This window comes from Crassostrea angulata, chromosome 3 (genome assembly GCF_025612915.1).
Source record: "Crassostrea angulata isolate pt1a10 chromosome 3, ASM2561291v2, whole genome shotgun sequence".
NCBI lineage: Eukaryota > Metazoa > Mollusca > Bivalvia > Ostreida > Ostreidae > Magallana > Magallana angulata.
The window spans coordinates 30130128-30147705 of record NC_069113.1 but is presented as its reverse complement, the minus strand read 5'-3'; the positions used below and the strand labels follow the sequence as shown (position 1 = coordinate 30147705).

The window sequence follows — 17578 nt, the reverse complement described above, 5'->3', positions numbered from 1 at the left end:
GAAACTGACCAGTTTCATAACTTCTTCGAATTTCTCTAACACGGACTGTCTAATTCCTTCCCAGAATTCCAATTTACGCAAGCGCAATTGAAGTTTTTTTTAAAATTTAATTAGTCAACCAACTGACATAAAAATAAGGATTTTGCATATTATTAAATCGTCGAGAGAAGTAATATTCATTTCTGTAAATAAGGTTATTTAATTCACATTACATAGCGGTGTCCCTATGAAACAGTACCATCTGGTGTAAAATTTAGATACTCGCTTTTGCATAAATTCTCCCGCTCATCTTTTTTTAGCTGATTATATATTATTTTGAATGTCCAACTCTACTCGTATCATTAAATAATATCAGACGACACACATTTCCCTGTAGAAAATCTCAAAGATGTCATCAATTTTGACAAATTACAAAATTTTGTCAGCACGTAACAATTTTAAACTTGCAAATAGTCTTCAAAAATTTAGAAAGATTTAAATAAACAAGTTATCTTAGAGAAAAGGTTACGTGTTTTGTAGGCGGGTTAGGTTTAAAAAAAAAACTACAATTCCTGACATGAATCATGAGTACATACTGTTTATAACAATGCTTGCTACCCTTTGAAAATTTAACTCGCCATTAAACATCTCACTTTTTATAGAATTTTTGAAACGATTACACAGATTGTGTTCGACAAATAGTTTTCCAAAAACTTTTTCTTCCTGTCTTGTTCAAAACACATTTTATATACAGGTTTTCAATGACGACACGTTTTTATAACAAAAGCGGAACTGAAAGTTTAGTCATTATAATCGTTTGACACCATATCACATATATTTTTAACCCGCAGCAACAACGGAAGACCTACTCGTGGCTTTGCCACGAGCTCTGCTCTAGTTATAAGGCTTATACTATAGGCCTTATCAACGCTAGGCCTAATTGTCACCTTCTGTAGTAAAACACACACACACGAGAGGACCGAGAAATAGGTCACGTTTTTCACTTGATAGCTCTATTCATGTAGCTTGTCTTACTTTCAAGAAAGTAGACCAAGGAACAGGAGGTAAGTTCTGTGGTCCCCTTTTCCCTAATGTAGACCAAAGTTTTCTTTAATATGAAAAGGCATGAAACATCCGTGTCTCTTTAACATCTGCAGTCACGTAGCATCGTTTTTGAAAGTGTGGTGCATGTGGATGTGTGGGGGGAGAGGGGGGGGGGGGGTGGGCTGGTTCACCAAGGCTCATCCAGGCTCGGGGTCAAACTAAAACACGCCTGCCGACACCTGCCGGGGATAACACACCTGCTGAAATCGCGAGAGAAAACTAAGATTATCTTTTATTACCAATATTGAACATTTTTGGTAATTTTGTGCGAAATAATTAATATAAAGTCAACTTTTTATTTCTGTGATCATTAATTTAGTTAAGGGACATAAAATATCAAAGAAAAAATTAAAATTATCCATCAGCCTTATTGAATGCTTCAATGCTGACATATCTTTTCTCCATTTGGAAGTCACCTTGCACAATATTTCAATGTTATATAATTGTCTGGGTAGTTTCATTTCTTTTGCAATTAATGCATAATTATGCATAATCCCCATAGACATTTTATTTTCATCCTTCCGGTTGTATTGTCATTTGTCATTCTTAGGAGTACTTATCCAGGAGTCCCACAAATGCATTACTTGTGGGAGGGGGGATGGAAGGTGACAAGCCTTCAGATACATATGATTCTTTATACCTCTTTTAAGGGGATCATATTTTATAGAAGGGAAAGGGGGTTGTACTAGTCACCATTTTGAATTACTGTACTGTTTATTATAGTACAGGCACATAGCATTGTTTTTACCAGATCTACACCTTATATCTTGACAAGCAGAAAAGGAAAACTCTAACATGATCTTTACCCATCTTCAAAATCCTGATCTGTTGAAGTGGATGGGTGGGTGGGGGGGGGGGGGGTATGGCATTATTATCTCATATGCTACTTGCCTCTATTTATGTATTCAAGTTTTAACGAGGCCGAGTACAGAACGAGTACGCACGTTTTCGCGCAGCGTTTCATTTGTATTGTGACGTCATCTTTTTGCTTGGTTGACGCCATGGCGTGATAGTTTTTACTGCAGATATTCAGCGAAAATTGTTGAAAATAGCTCGTGTGCGTAAAATCGATATTATATTGTGGAATAAACATAAATGTCTCGAAGTATAGGTTTTTTGGGGCTTGGGTCGAAAACGTGAAGAGGGTTCAGCAAGCCTAGCCCTCTGTCACGTTTTCTTAACCCGCCTAAATATAGCTTAATTCATATATTTCAAGACAGTAACCTTGTATTTCATTTTAATGACCCTTAATATGTGATGTTGTATATTCATTTATTACTTTAACATGTCTGAATGTTTTAATAATACTATAGAGATCACCATTTCCGCCTTTGTCAAATAAAAAATAGCCATTATCTGACAAATCTGGGAAATTGGGCATACAAAAAATAACTTTTAAAGGACCCCTGGAACAGACCAGGAGGTAAAAGGGTTTTTTATTTTACCATTTAATGCCTTTTAGCAATAACTTTAATATGTAGAACAGAAAAAGAAATCCCTAGGGCAGAAGTTTAAAAAATGTGCAAAATTGGTACATTTCAAACTAAATCCCATAGGGTCCTGTGTTAAAATTAACAAACTTTGAGGTGACCCCTTAAACAAACGGTGTGGTAAATGTCTTATTTTTTTATCTTAACATAATAATTATATCAGTAGAAATTCTTGTAAAAAGTTTCATTCAAAAATCTAGGGCAGAACAAATTAGACCCGGCCTCGTTAAATGGGTTGGACAGTTAACTCTTTATATTTACATTCAAAATATTTTTTGCATGTGAAGTGTGTGAAAAGATACTGCAGTTATAAGACCGTAACACACACAGGGTACTCAATGGGTTAGAATAGCAAGTTTCATTATGACGTCACAAACGTTGAACGCTGTAAAATGCAACGTTACAAACGAGAATCAAAGTTCACGCTTGTGGCTGTTACAGTGGCTCTTCCATTAATTTGAACTTACCCTTAGGATAAAACAGAAATTTTGAGGTAAAAATCACATTTGCAGACAAGGAAAGATGTTAAATAAAATGTAAATATAAGCATTAAATCATTATTTTTTGAAAGATATAGTCTCATAACTGCAGCGGTGTGTGCATACAAATTTTCATAACGCGCTAGCGCGCGTTACTCAATTTGTATGCACACACGCTGCAGTTATGAGTCTATATCTTTCAAAAAATAATGATTCAATGCTTAAATAAAACCAGAAGCATGAATTGTTCAAACCAAGTTTATACACTAAAACTCGTTTAGTACGAAACGAATATAGCGTATTCTTAGATATAACGAAGTTTATTTTAGTCCCAAGTCAAATTCTTAACAAATCTTTGCAAAATTTAACGGTTATAACGAATTCGGATATAACATATTTACGGATATAGCGAACTGATTTTGAGTACCGTAGAGGTAAATAATGACGAAATTTAACAATTTTATAACGAATTTCTTTACAGTTAAAAAAGTTTGCACTACCATTTAGCATAATAGTTTGAATGAATTTATTTTTATATAGATTTTTTTGACTCACAATCCGATTATTAAAAGTATCAAAGTATTGTAATTTTTATTTTAAGCCTCAATCAGCGAAAGTTATAGTCTGGTGAAAGAAAACATGTATATAGTGAATTCGCTATAGTTATCATTATGAATTTGTTATACGGATATAATGAATTACGGATATAACGAAATATTTACATTCCAAATATTTTTTGCATGTAAAGTGTGTGAAAAGACACTGCAGTTATAAGACCGTAACTCACACAGGGTACTCAAAGGTTAGAATGACTAGTTTTATTATGACGTCACAAACGTTGAACGCAGTAAAATGCAACGTCACAAGTGGGAATCAAAGTTCACGCTTGTGGCTGTTACAGTGGCTCTTCCATTAATTTGAACTTACCCTTAGGATAAAACAGAAATTTTGACGTATAAATCACATTTGCAGACAATGCAAGAAGTTAAAAAATGTAAATATAAGCATTAAATCATTATTTTTTGAAAGATATACCGTAGTCTCATAACTGCGGCGGTGTGTGCATGCAAATTTTCAAAACGCACTAGCGTGCGTTACTCAATTTGTATGCACACACCGCTGCAGTTATGAGATTATATCTTTCAAAAAATAATGATTCAATGCTTAAGTAAATCCATTGGTCCCTAGGATTTCATTATAAATGAGTTTTACTGTATATGTTTGAATTCTGTAGGCTTTGAATTCAATCCATATACAATATATAAATCAATTACTGATAATAAAATAAAATGTTCACATCAAGAAAATCGTTGTACAATATTTGAGTGAATTGATACTAATTTTTAGCACATTAATAGGAAGTGTGACATCAGCAAAAAAAACATACAAGTGTAAACTTACTAATTTAACCTTAAATTGAAATAGCAAATCAAAATGTCAAACAAAATATGCAATAAACATGATAAAAAAAACTTAATAATTAAAACATAAATGGATTATGGATGCACATACCATACTAATTAAATTTTATCTCAAATTTTTACCTACTGGATGTGATACTCGATATTAAAATTGATAGGTCTTAATCTTTATGTTTGAAAAAAAACCCAACATTATAATTGTGTATGTTTTGCAAAATATACTGTAGTTCGTCTTGTGTATGAGTTTTATTTGCATAAGTTTACTTAAGACTGTAAAGATAAGAGCTTGGGAATTTGACATATGTCTGTGAAATATGGTAATGCGAAATGATAATGAATTGTAATTATTAGCTCACCGAGACGAAGTCAGGGGGAGCTTATGCTATACCCTCGGCGTCGGCGTCGGTGTCGGCGTCGGCGTCCGGACCTGGTTAAAGTTTTTGTTGCAGGTCCTGTATCTAAGCTATTACTTGTCCTATCTTCACCAAACTTGCATGGATGATGCATCTGGACCTACTTATGGACCTGAAAGACTTGGATGCTGAATCTGAGTCCTAAATTTCAGATGCTGGAGGAAGATAAGGTTGTTGGACCAGGTTAAAGTTTTTGTTGCAGGTGCCCTTTGATAGCAATATCTAAGTTACTGCAGGTCCGTACTTCACCAAACTTGCATGGATAGTGTTTCTTATAATACTGATGCACCAGGCAGGCTTGGGTGCTGAATCTGAGCTATAGGTTACAGATGCTGAAGGAGGTTAAGGTTTTTAGAGCTGGTTAAAGTTTTTGTTGCAGGTGCCCTCTGATGATTATATCTTAGTTACTACTTGTCTTAACTTCACCAGACTTTCATGGATGGTGTGTCTTATGATACTGATGCACCAGACAGGCTTGAATGCTGAATCTGAGCCATAGGTTTCAGATGCTGGAGGAGGTTAAGGTTTTTGGAGCTTGTAAAAGTTTTGAAACAGGTGCCCTCTGATGATTATATCTAGTTATTACTTGTCCTAACTTCACCAGACTTCAATGGATGGTGCGTCTTATGATACTGATGCATCCTGACAGGCTTGAATGCTGAGTCTGCGCCATAGGTTTCAGATGCTGGATATGGTTAAGTTTTTTGAAACAGGTCACATGTTTAATAGATAATAGTACCGGTACTATTTCAAACTTGCATAGTTGATTAAACTGTAATATGAATGAATCACAGAGAAAGCTTCAGTTGCAGAGCTTGATCTTCATTATCAAGGATGCTAAAAAATATATCTTAGTTATTACAGGTCGTTACTTCACCAAACTTGAATGGATGGTGTGTCTTATGATACAGATGCACCTGACAGGCATGGATGTTGAATCTGAGCCATAGGTTGCGGATGCTGGAGCAGGTTAAGGTTTTTTAAAATTGCTAGTGCCCTCTGATGATGATATCTTAGTTATTTCTGGTCTGAACTTTACCAAACTTGCATCGAGATGTGTCTTATGTATACTGATGCACCTGACAGGCTTGAATGCTGAATCTGAGCCATAGGTTTCGGATGCTGGATGAGGTTTAGTTTTTTTTTAACAGGTCACATGTTTTATAGATGATAGCTTGCATAGTTGATTTAACTATATTATAAATGAAACGCAGAGGTTGCTTCAGATGCAGAGCCTGATCTCCATTATCAAGGATGCTAAAGAAATCTCCTACCTCACTCAAACCTGCTCGATAGATAGATGTGTTTGTTGATAAATGATATAACATGATTCCTATGATATAGTATTGTATGGTATGAAACAATATTGTTTAATATGATACAATATAATATCATATGTAATATTATAAAAAGTTATATGATACGATATGATATTATATCAATTTTTTTTATATTTTTTGTTATGATATTGTATCATGATATCGTTATGTAAAGTATTGTATATTATGATACAATATTGTATAATATTATATTGTATTATTAATTTATTATTTTATCACATGATACTATTACATAAGATATTCCTATGATACATTATTGTATATTCTATAAATATTGTATCATACGATATTGTATAATACGATATTAGTTTCTGTAATATAGAATTATATCACATGAAATTGTATAATATGATACTGTGATACTTTATAATATCGTATCATACGATATTGTATAATCTGATATTAGTTTATGATATGATATCACATGAAATTGTATTGTATGATATTGTAAAATATATTATTGTATCATATGATACAATATGTATGATATGATATAAATATTATATAATATTTTACTTTATCACATAATATTGTATCATTTGATATGATACAATGTTGTATCAAATTATATTGTATTATATTATACAATATCATATTATATATAAAAAATGATACAGTATCATACAATTTCATTGTATATTATACAATATAATATCATACGTTTTAATTTTATGATGTATTATGTAATATGATATTGTAATATAATACTATATTGTTTTATATATTATGATATTGTATTATGTGATCAAATACAATAACGTACAACACAATACAATGTCATATCATACGTTACAATATCATATCTCATCATTGTTTATTATAGTATTTTATTGTATTATATGATATATGTTGTAAATATGATAGGATGCAATATTTAATTTTATGTTATTGTATTGATTAACATATGAACATATTATTATCATACAATTTTTTAACAGATGATATACGATATTGTGTCAAAACAGAATCCATGAGTATCCAAGATCATAAAGTATGATTTTCATTTAATATGATAAAGGTGGTCTCATAAAGGTGAAGTCTCATAAGGGTGATGTCTCGTCTCGGTGAGCTTTGTAATCTGTGATTACCTATGTATACATTTTTAAAAAGTAATTGGGTGTAATGTGTAATGCACTGGTTATGCATTGTAATCATTAATTTTTAAAAAAATGTAATGGGATGGAATGTGAAATGCATCTATTTTTCAATCAATAAATGGGACGTGTAGATGCATACAGTCCTGTCAGTTTCTAAAGAGCTATGAATTACTGGTAACAATTAATACGTTTCTAAGAAATAGAGCGAATCATACTCGGAAAATGTAAATATATAACAAACAGTATATAACTGCATATGATGATTCAACTCTTGAGTCAGATTGTAGTCAGCCATTCTTTTTAAAACAGTGTATGAGCTAGCTGGTTTATTGATTAAGGCAGCATTTGAGTAATGCACTGCTTATTTTTCATATATCTGTCAACTTAAAATATCTTAAAATAACCCTTAGTTTAGCAAACTGTAAAGCCACGTTATTCATATGTGCTAATGTGTCTCTATAAATCGGTAGTTAGCTTTTGAATTCTAAAGAACATATTGAATAAACCTAGCCTTGAAAATCAATCGAGTTTTTTCAATACCCCTCGTACTTCTTTTCAAAAAGCATAATGTGTTTGTAATGTTTGCTTTTCATGTTTGTTGTGATTCAAATTTCAGTGCATAACAGGTAGCTCAAACTAGGTAATTTTGATTCTTCCTTTCTGTAACCGTTATGCACTATTCTCTACAGTTTTATGTGAAAAGTTATAACTTCCATGGCACAAGCACAGTGTGTTTAGAAAATTTTCTCTTTTTTTTTCTTATTAATAAATAGATCAATCCTGAAGCATGTCCTAGCTCACACCTAGATATTGGATTCTTCTTTTACATGTACATGTATATTCATGCATGCTGTGAATAATTTCTTACTTTGCATTCGAAGAACATAATACATTACTTAATAATTAACATGCATGGATAATATGTTAATACATGTATAATGATATTTGAAACACTCCTTTATTCCAGCAGTCTAAAATTTTATATACCTGTGACAGTCCGATATTAGTGAGCTTCTTAATATCAGACTGTAACGATCGAGTGGTCACAGAACTGATATCCTTCAAAATCAGACTGTCTCAGGTAAATCAACAATGAAATTCAAAGGCAGTGTTCTGAGTATGGTATTAACTGGCCTTGAAACTGTCTAATATTTTTTCATACAGACTTGCTGTATTCGGCAAATATCCATTATTTATAAGAATGGACACTTTAATGCATGCACTTTCTGTGCTTTAGGAGATCTAGAGAGCTATATGTGGACTCTTGTATTGTGATTCTCTAGATATCATTGCATTCAAAATGCAGCCAAAATCAAGAGCAAAAGAAAGAAGTAAAAAAATAAAGAAATGTTCTAAAAATAAAACACTCAGTTCTTTTGTATGCATGCTGGAATATTTTGCCCCTAGTTTTTTTTTCCCATTCACTCTAAATGATTAGGTAAATTTCAAAAGTATGTAAATGCAAATGACATTTGCTACTTATTCAACAACAGCTTTATAAAGACAAATAGAAAACAACTAGTACACAATATTTTACAACCATGCTTGCAGGACCAAAATATATAACTCTCACTAATAAACTGTGCAGATTTTAACATTTCCTTATTATTTATAGACACATAAACTTTCATTTTAAAAGAACTAGTCATCAGTGTCCTCAGGACTTTCTTACATGTATAAGCAAGTTTTTCTATATGCAGTTAATCTATATTTCACATTTGTAAACAAATGTTTTTTTCAATGATATAAGTTTTAGAAGTGTAAACTATGATTATACATTAAAATCAACCATAAATATAGTTTCATGATTTGTGAAACTATGATTGCCAATTCTTAATTAGGGCCCCGCTCTGCAGGCGATCTATAGTGATCCGTCTGTCTGTCCATCCATCTGTCCTTCCTTCCATCCTTTCTGTCCATCCATCCTTCCGTCTGTCTGTCCCTCCGAGATCTCTTGTCCAGAGCATGTCTTCTCTCCCTTGGCCTAATCTGGCTACTTTACCCACAGAGTACCTTTGGGTTAAAGGTGTGCAGTGACCTTGAATCATGTTTGTAGATCAAAGCTGAATGTTATAGCAGAATTATATGAAAAATCCTTGTCCAGAGCATATCTTCTTTCCCCTTGGTCCAATCTTGCTCAAACTTCACTCGCAGAGTGTCTATTGTTAAAAGGGTGTGCAGTGATCTTGAATAAACTTTGTAGGTCAAGGTCATATTTGATCATGCACAAATTCTTTTTTTTCAGAGCACATATACTCTCGACTTAACCCTATATGGGTTAATACTTCACATAAACAGAGCTTTTAAGTGAAGGGTGTGCAGTGACCTTGAACCAAGTTTCAAGGTCAAATGTGAAGGTCATAGCAGAATGATATGAAAAATCCTTATCAGGAGCATATTTTTCTCCCTTTTGTCCAATCTGGCTGACACTTCACTAACAGACTACCTACGATCAAAGAGTGTGCAGTGACCTTGAATGATGTTTGTAGGTCAAGTGTCAAGGTCGTATTGGATCACCCAAAATTCTTTTTTCAGAGCATTATATACTCTACACTTGGCCCTATTCGGCTCTTACTTCACATTAACACGGCTTTTGGTTTATTGGTGTGTAGTGACTTTATAATTTGAACCAAGTCAATCTGTGAAGGTCATAGTGGATCTTTTTATATTCAGTTTTAGACCATAGATTATTTCTCATTTGCTTAATCGTGCTCAGGTTAAATAAAAATGCCTGTTTGTAAGGGGTAATGAGATTGAATTAAATGTTTTAAGCCAGTTGAAAAAATTCTAAGTTATAGGTCAAAGAAAAATTCTCTGCAATGCTTTTCATTCTATTGTCCATTATTTAAGTGGGGCCCTTTGCGATGGTCACCATCTCAGTGTTGTCTAGTTATAGTTAATAAATGTAAATTAAAAAGTTTACAAAGTTAATCTTTTTATCTTTAGATAGCAGACATCTTGAGATTAATCAATAACAGTGAAATATCTTAAAATGGCATGAAAATTACATACAATAACAGCTAGTATATACATGTAGGTTTATCAATAACTGGAGTTGGGATTAACAGTTATGAAAACAACTTTGCTTTTATGCCAAAGTTTCTAACAAAGGGTATGAGGTGATCAAATAAGGTTGAGGGTGATCAAATACAATGTCATATCATGTTACATTATCATATTGTATCATTATATATTACAGTTTTATATTTTATCATATGATGTACATTGTATAGTTTCATATGATGCGATATCATATTTTATATTATTGTATTGATAAACATTATATATTACAATACCGTATTAAATAAACATATGATATACGGTGTTATGTTAAAACAGTATCCATGAATATCCAAGATCATTTACTATGATTTTCATATTATACAGTTGTTGACTGGGGTCGAGGGCAACAGTTGATCTGTCGGAGCGGCTCCCAAACTGTTGACCGAGACACAGTCAACAACTGTTTTGTTATACCCCTTCTAATCAATAACACGTTTTCGCGGAATGTGACGTCACCGGTCAACAGTCTTTTTTAACGGTCGAATTTAACAGTTCCAATCTAACAGTTCCAGTCCAACAGTCAAAATGCTGGACTTTTTTTCGTATAGAGATATATAGTAACTGTTTTACAGGGGTATAACAAAATATGATAAAGGTGGTCTCGTAAGGGTGATGCCTCGTTTTGGTGAGCTTTGTGATTACAGGTGTCTCTGTTTTAAATTGAATTATGCTTTCTATGTGATATTATCAAACAGCATATTAAAACTTGTATTCATTCATTCTCTTAATTTTTTTCTAGGTAATTATGCAAATATAGATTGGAATCGGCATTAGTTACAAGTATGGAAAAATCTCAAACTGAAACAACGGATGTAGAAAGGAGTCTTACTGACATGACGTTAAAAGTGCCAGGTTGTACATTTGATTTTATTTGACAGAACACAGCTTAGTAAAGGCCCTTTTACCATTGGCGCACAATCAAAAGCAACAAAATATTTGTGCGACTGAAAAATTTTGATTTGGATCAAAAACTGTTGTTGAAATAATAACATATGAAGAAGTATTCGTACTAAATTCACAATTTTAAAAAGCGATATATCTTGTCAATATATGACTGTTTCACAATGAAAGTGGGTGTTGAAAGATAATGCGTAAGGAATGCACAACTGATCAAGTGATCGGACGATTGAACGTGTGGCGCATGGCAAATTGAAGTTGGTAGATTGTCCAATGATAGTAAATCTTGCAATTAAGATTACATGAGACACGTTGAGCAACAGTCTCATAGTTGCAAAACACTAAGTCTTGCATAGACAGCTGCAATTCATTTTAAGACCTTTAAAAATCGGGCATCACTCTTATGAGTACACAAAATGTTGTAAGATGTTTGTGCGTTGCATTGCGATAATTTGGATCGCATTCAGTTGCGTCTGAATAGTGTGCTTGTTCACTATTTTGAGAAGACTTGATGCAACCACTAAAATGCATGCAACAGGACATTGTGCAAGTATGCGAGAGCTCATGCAACTAAAAAATTCCGATTGCAAAGTGTTGTAAAGTGCTCATGCACCAATTATGAAAGGGCCTTAACATGCGTGATGTTGTATGCAATGATGTAAAAAAGAATTTTTTTATGGATATTAAAAAGAATTTCTTGCTTTTTCAAACCAAAGCCACAAAGTAACCTGATTTTGCATTAATTGAAGTAATGAAATGCATGGATTATAGGGAAACTGTCGTAGACATGGTATTAATAACTCCGCAAACAAAGTTAGAAAATTTGTACATATATTGAAAACCATCTGAAGATGTTCACCAGCAATATTTTTTAAGATCAGACAAGATTTATTGATTTGAAGACAGTTTTCATTTTCCTTATCCTATATATTGTACACTGATATTGAAAAGGAAGGGAGGTAATCCTTACAGATTTTATTAATTAATAGTAAACTCAATCTCAATACCGGTTATATATTTATATAAGTACATTTTGTACATTCAGATGGAGGCTTTTTCATAAGGAAATATATAGTTTTATTAGTATTTTATCAACTCAAGGAAAAATTGACAATCTGTAAAATGGGCATTAATGTAAAAGATATTCAAAGTCATTGATATGACTGAATTTATTAATAAGTGTTTTGGCAATTTTTAAGAATTGTTTGTAATATTAAATTCTCCTTCATAGCTCACCTGAGCTGAAAGCTCAAGAGGCCTTTCCGATCAGATTTGTCTGTCATCTGCTGTCTATCCTTCTCTCTGTCCTTCTGTAAACTTTTTCAACATCTTGTCAACATCTTGTCCAGAACCACAGGGCCAATTTCAATCAAATTTGCCACAAAGAAATTTGCCACAAAGCACATTAGGGGACAACATTGTGAAAATTAAGGAACCCTCCCTTTTTCCAGGGAAGATAGTTAGGAATTATTGAATTTTTTTTTTTAGAATTTTTCAATAATCTTCTCAAAAAGCATTTGGCCAGGACAGCTGAAACTTGTGTAGAAGCATCCTCAGATAGTGTAAATCAAAAGTTGTGAAAATCATGACCCACAGGGGTAGGGTGGGGCCACAAGGGGGGGGGGCAAATTTTTACTTACGAAAATATAGAGTAAATCTTTAAAAATCTTTTCAGAAGTTAATTAGCCAGGACAGCTGAAACTTGTTTGGAAGTATCCTCAGTTAGTGTAGATTCAAAGTTGTGAAAATCATGACCCCTGGGGGGAGGGTGGAGCCACAATGGGGGTCGAATTTTTACATAGAAATATTTAGAGTTAATCTTAAAAGATGTTCTTCTCAGAATCAATCTGCCAGGAAAGCTGAAATTTGTATGGAAGCATCCTCAGGTCGTGATGATTCAAGTTTGTTAAAACCATGATTCCCAGGAGTAGATAGGGGCCACAAAGGGGAGTTGAATTTTTACATAGAAATATTTAGGGTAAATCTTTTTCTCAGAAACTAATCAACCAGAAAAGCAGGAACTTATTTGTGCACATCTTAAGGTAGGGTAGATTCAAGTTTGTTAAAATCATGATCCCCAGGGTTAGGGTGGAGCCACAATTGGGTGTCAGATTTTTACATAGGAATGATGTAGAGTATATCTTCAGAGATTTTCTTCTCAGAAACCAATCAGCCAAGGAAAGCTGAAACTTGTTTCTCAGGTAGTGTAGATTTAATTTTGTTCAAATTATGATTCCCAGGGGGAGGGTTGAACCACAATGGGGGGGGGGGGGTAAATTTTTATATAGGAATATGTAGTGAAAAATCTATAAAAATCTTCTAAAAAAAACCATGTCAAGAAAAGCTGTAACTTAAGTGAAAGCAACTGCAGATATTGTAGATTCAAAATCTTGAGGAGTAGGGTGGGGCCACAGTGAGGATCCAATTTTACAAAGGAAAACATTTTCATCATTCACAAAAACTGAAATGTTATAATATATGGTTTTACTTATATGCAAACACTTTGACATCATTTTGAGTCTTTAAAATTGTTTAAACTCTGGCGGCTAGACAATTCTTGAGGCTTGAAAGGGGTAAAGTTTGATCTAGGTTTTCCTGTGACGGTCTAATATTAGTGAGCTGATATTTTTTATACTGAACTGTTTTCGGAATATATATCTATTACATAACTATGATTTTCATATCAACTGATAAAGGTGGTCTCATAAAGGTGATGCCTTATCTCGCTCAGCTCTAGTTGTAATCTTTGATAATCCCTTTGTTTATTGAAAGCACTGATTGACTTTTTACAAAACATCTTTAACATTGATTTGGAAGATATATGTCAATAAAACGCACTTGTTAATATGGTAAACATGTCAAAGGCATACAACTTGGTTGAAGTGTTAATTTGTTTTAAACATTGTTCATGATAATTGTGTTTTAGTGTAGAGATTATTTGAAGGGCTGAAAATATTTGCCCACTTTAATGTTAGATAAATGAATCAATGATAAAATGTTCTGTAGCAACCTATGTACTGTTCATTGATATAACAATATCTTCTCAAGCATCCTTGGGTGCAAAAAAGTTTAAACATTGGTAAAGGAGACTTTTAATTGAAAAACGATTACGTGATTGTGATGTTTTGAGACTTTAGGTTGTATGGGACACTTCCAACTTCGTTGTGACGTACTTCCGATCGAAATAAACAATAAAATCATGTGTAAGTTTAGAAATATTTTCTTTCCTGAAGTTATTACCTAACAAGGTAGAGCAATGGGTTGTAGAGTGGTAACTACGGATCTGTAAGTCCCGAGTTCAAATCCCACTTGGGCTTTTATAATTTTTGCGTTTCCAAAAAAAATTAAAACTTTTTTTTTGGTCAAATAATGCAAAATTTGAAATTCTATACCGGTGAGAGTATTTTGATTATATTGTACTTTTATCCACCTTATTATCCTCAGGTGTCCCAAACCACCTTAAGATAACATGCAGCATGAAATTTAGATGCTCCAACTTATACAGGTGACTTTCGATAGCTTGAAGTCCATGGGACAAATGAAAAACTTTGAGGGATTAAGAGTTCAAGTTTTCTAGTTCAAAATTTTCGGGGATGACCGATGGGTTTTAAAATTAGACACTGGATGTTCATAATTAAGTTATTTATTTCAGTGCTCATCTTCGCTAGCCAAGGTTTTCTGATCCGAACCTTGGCTAGTAAAGATGTTTAGTGCTAAATTTTGGGGTTATTTTCAGTTAATTATACAGACTTTGATGTTTTAAAAAACTACAGAGAAACAGATATTGAATTAAGTCATGATATTTATTTATTTGATGCATCATATTATGACCAGATTGGTCAGTACTACTGCACTGGAAGGCAACTTGACTTAGTATTACCCACTGTATGGGTCCCTCGCCAGATCGCTCAGTGGTCCTACTCATTTCTGTAAGAACTTGTTCAGTAATAATCGTCATAATGACAATGATGCTGATATGCATAATTTCTGCATTTTTTATAATTTATTAAGCTTTGACTTTGACTGAAAATTATCTTCTTGCCTCATAATTCATTTTTCTTTTTCACTGCCTCTCCAAATTATCATAAGATGATCGGTGTTAAATTATTCTTGATAAGGTAAAGATATGGTGATCATCGATCAGCTATCACCTTGCAGGACAAGTGTCACCGGAATAAACATCCTGTTACATGGGTCACACACAGAAAAATAGATAAATAACGGGACTGCAGTTTGACTTGAGGGATCAAGGGTTTTGAGAGAACAGCTAGGAGTTTGAGAAATCAAGAGTAAAGGACTATGTGCGGTATTATGCATTGTTTGCCCCCAAAATTAAAGTTTTATAAAGAGTTTTTAAAATAAGGTAGAAAATATTTGAAATCATTTTAAAAATAAATGTGTAAAAGGCTATCACCACAGTGGCGTCATTATATAGAAATGATGTCACAAAGTCTTTTAAAATCATTTTGATAAAATGATGTTTTTTTGGTAAAATCTGGGTGTATTCCAATGGTTTTTGGTCCAGAAAACATCGGGCACTGTGCAGGCTTGCTCAAGTACCATTTTTTAGTATGATATGTATAATTATATGAAGAAAAACATATGTTATAATCATACTTGAGCAGACCTGCGTTCTATTACTTTCAAATGCAAAGTATAAGGAAAAAAATGACAATATTTTCATTTCTTTGTAAAATTACAGAATTGGGTCATTTACGTGATGTCATAGATAAACAGCGAGTGAGCAAAGATGACTAAAATCAAGATGAAAGTGATAAGCATCCTCTGTACAATGATTTATAGAGATTTTGTTCTCATACGATACTATTTAAAAATTGGTTAAAATTGGGGGCAGATAATTTACCGTGATAGCAAATTTAGTTCTTTGATTAGTTACATGACTGGAAGCTTACTTCGAGTGATTAAAAACTTTAAGCGATAGAAATTCAAACCATCAAGAGTTACCTATATTAGTATTATTTGATTATTTAATACCTGAGCTTTTATTCTTTATGAATAAAAAAAAGTTTTTGGAGTATGACGGCTGAATTAAATGCTGGGGCACTTCATAAGAAGAATCAGTATTTGGCTTGATTCGTAATTAATGTTAGTTTAATGTTTTTCTTTTATAATAATGTTCTCATATTTTTGACAGAGGGCAGCAGTAGAGACCAGCCAATTATACTAGTAAATGATGATAGCAACTTCGTAAAAGACAAGGAGCCACAAGTGTCACCACAGGAAAAAGGTAGAGCATCATCTCTTTGGTTCATTTGAGTGGAAGACCCACGTCTACTCTTGTGGCTGTTGTGATCAGAATTCATTTGACATACTGTATAAAGGGTTATTTTCACCCCATGTTATTTTCACCTTTCAACTTGCAAACGGTTTCGACCCGTCTTAAATTCACCCAGACACGCTTGTGTATTAAAGAGATAAAACGGAACATTGGAATTCGCCCAGTCTTAAATTCGCCCGCTGACAACGAGGGCAAAACGGGCGAAAAAATAAAATGGGGCGAATATTTCCCTGTATACAGTATGTTGCAGACAGCATTTACTAGGCTTTCAATTTTTTTAGGTCACCTGAGCCAAAGGCTCATGTGAGCTTTTCTTATCACAATTTGTTGTTGTCTGTCGTCGTCGTTGGCGTTATCGTCGTCGTTGTAAACGTTTCACATTTTCATCTTTTCAAGAACCGCTGGGCAGATTTCAACCAAATTTGGCACAAAGCACCACTTGGTAAATGGGATTCCAGTTTGTTAGAATGAAGGGCCACGCCCTCTTTAAAGGGGAGATAATTGAGAATTATTGAAAATTTGTTGGTATTTTTCAAAAATCTTCTTCTCAAAAACTTTTTAAAGGGGAGATAATTGAGAATTATTGAAAATTTGTTGGTATTTTTCAAAAATCTTTTTCTCAAAAACTATTCGGCCTGAAAAGCTTAAACTTGTGTAGAGGCATCCTCAGGTAGTGTAGATTCAAGTTTGTTAAAATCATGGTTCCCAGGGGTAGGGAGGGGCCACAAGAGGGGGATCAAGTTTTACATAGGAATATATAGAGAAAATCTTTAAAAATCTTCTCAAAAACAATCAGGCCAGAAAAGCTTAAATTAAAACGGGAGCATCCTCAGATAGTGTAGATTCAAGTTTGTTCAAATCATGGTCCCCAGGGGTAGGGTGGGGCCATAATTGGGGGATCAAGTTTTACATAGGAATATATAGAGAAAATCTTTAAAAATCTTCTTCTCAAAAACTATTAGGCCAGAAAAGCTCAAATTAAAGTGGAAGCATCCT

At 33.3% G+C, this 17578-nt stretch overlaps 1 long non-coding RNA gene across 2 annotated transcripts; it reads left to right on the top strand.

Moving 5' to 3' along the window:
* Positions 1–883: 883 nt before the first annotated feature.
* LOC128175695 (uncharacterized) lies at positions 884–16688 on the top strand. 2 transcript variants are annotated; one of them, XR_008242711.1, is made up of 4 exons: positions 884–1043; positions 7940–7963; positions 11126–11238; positions 16439–16688. It is a non-coding gene; the product is annotated as an uncharacterized LOC128175695 (long non-coding RNA). The 2 variants fall into 2 exon arrangements; XR_008242710.1 differs by lacking the exon at positions 7940–7963.
* The last annotated feature ends 890 nt before the right edge of the window (positions 16689–17578 follow it).